General features: G+C 43.7%; 1 protein-coding gene across 5 annotated transcripts in view; it reads right to left on the bottom strand.

The window, feature by feature from the left end:
• Positions 1-2,218, bottom strand: part of ZRANB2 (zinc finger, RAN-binding domain containing 2) — a 24,070-nt gene that overhangs the window by 21,285 nt on the left and 567 nt on the right. The window lies entirely within an intron of this gene.

The raw sequence follows: 2,218 nt of genomic DNA, 5'->3' as shown, positions 1-2,218 counted from the left end.
GGGTGGGTGGGTTATATATACACTACGAAGAAACGTTTGCATTTTTTTAAAAAAAATCCAACAAGATGAACTATGAGAAGCCAAAGAGCGAGACTCTTTCCTCAAACAAGACAAAGTTCTGCGGGGAAAAGTCACGTGAGGGAGATCCAATACCAAGCGGGCCTCACCGGGGAAGATGTCCTGACGGCTGAAACCTGGCCGGGGCGGGGCGGAGCGGGGGGGGGGGGGTAACGGGGAGGCCAATCTCGCTCCCCAAAATGAGGGGCTGACTTGGAGACACAGGAGCGAGGAAACGTTGGAGGGATGATCACGAAAGCCCTCCTCGTGAGGACTTACAATTACTGACAAGGCACCTGGGAGTTCCAAAAAACTTCAAAGTAATTCCCAGTACAGAAAATAAGATATACACACAAGTGTATTAAGTATTCTAAGAAATACAAAATCCTAAGGGTGGACCAGTGGGGAGAAAATAAATAAATCATAGAGGGCTTCATGGATCTGGATAAAACACTCTTTTTACAAGTAGGAGATGGGATAGTAAGGAAAGGAAGATAGATGGATTCTACTGACTAAAAACTATACATAGGTTCAATAATTATAAGGAAATGTAGTTTTTTGGATTATCAAAACCTCTGAAAGCTAACTTAAAAAAATTACAACCATAACCAATAGCTTCAACACATGGATTAACAGTATCACTTTATGCTTATAGTTTATAAACTTAAATAAAAAAAAAAAAAATATTGGACTCACTAACGTGGTCTGAATAGTGCATGTGCATATCAGTAACAGAATGTTAAATGGTCTAACATGTAAAACTTAAATTTAAAAAACCTTTACTTTTTTTAGTTATTATACTGGAATAAAATAAAGATGTGAAGTATGGAATCACCACTAAACCAAAGCATTCCAAATAACTTTCTGGTCCCCTCCAACGCCCAAGAATATCTGTTCTGACCCAAACACAAGTGCATGAAAAATGTTTCCTGCACTTATATGTAGAAATAATATTCTACCCACATGTCTGTAGCTGAGAGACCTCCTTCAAATACTTGGGTGTGTTGCATTAATGGGGCTAACAAAAGCACGTTATTCTACAAGCGACCACCACCACAAGAGAGAGGTTGTTGAATACCCTTGGAATGTTTTCAAATAGTCTCACCTCTAGGAGCAATGCTATTCCTAACACATCACTCTCGTTCTTGTTCGCGATTGTCAAATAGACCTGGAGTCCTTCCGGTTACCTTAATTTTTATGCAATTGACTTTTTAAAAAATACCTTTTCATCCTTATTCTATTGGTTCAAAATTTTGCTTGGAGATTCATTGATGATTTTTTTCATGTAAATTTAGATCCTCTACTTACCCAGTATCATACTCCACTGTGCAAATATACCAATATGTATTTCAGTTACAGGGGAACCTTTGGGTCGTTTATAGGTCGTGGCCACCATTAAATAGTATAGCTATGGCTATTATGCAATTGAGAGCCACCAATTTGTTACGTAAAAACCATAATGGCTCATTAAACCTGCGGAAAGTATGGGCAGAGAACAAACGCTGAGGAAATAAGGCCTGCATCTCCTTGAGTGACATGGGGTGGGGGTGGGGGGGTGGCAATCGCTGTCAGTGGGCATTTGCTCCGTGCCACTGCTCTCCTCGCACTCTCTGTGCTATTTCATGTATTTAGGGTTCCGGAAGCCACTCTCTCCCAATTTTTACTTTTAAGCAAGGTTAAGTAACAAGGTTACGGGGCTAACAAGCAATAGGGCTGACATTACACCCAGGTCTCTGTTTGCTTCCAAGTCTTTCCTCTCTACCACCGTCAGCTCTGCCGGCGGCGCCAGGGATCCCAGGTTTTTATTCGGACGTGAGTTGTGCGCTCAATGCTCCTGACCATTACTTTCCACGGCCATCTCCGCACATTTACAAACAGAGCCACCCATCGGAGGGCCCCGCGATGGAAACCGCCGCCGGACGGAGCACAATGACTTGGGCAACAATGTCAAAGGCAGAGCCGTCACCGCACGTGCTTCCCCGCGGCGGGCCTTCCCGGCGGCGGAAACACGGGCCTCCAGCCTCTTGGCTGGAACGAGGCGAAAGGTTTCCTTCTTGTGGGGGAAATGAAAGGAAAGAAGTCAGGATTTCCCACCCCCCAAAAGGGTAGTGCTGCTGCTGTTATGTGTTTTTGGGGGGTGGGTGGGTGGGTAATATATACA

The sequence above is a fragment of the Myotis davidii genome, unplaced genomic scaffold (assembly GCF_000327345.1).
Source record: "Myotis davidii unplaced genomic scaffold, ASM32734v1 scaffold128, whole genome shotgun sequence".
Classification (NCBI taxonomy): Eukaryota; Metazoa; Chordata; class Mammalia; order Chiroptera; family Vespertilionidae; genus Myotis; species Myotis davidii.
This window is presented reverse-complemented; position numbering and strand designations above follow the sequence as displayed.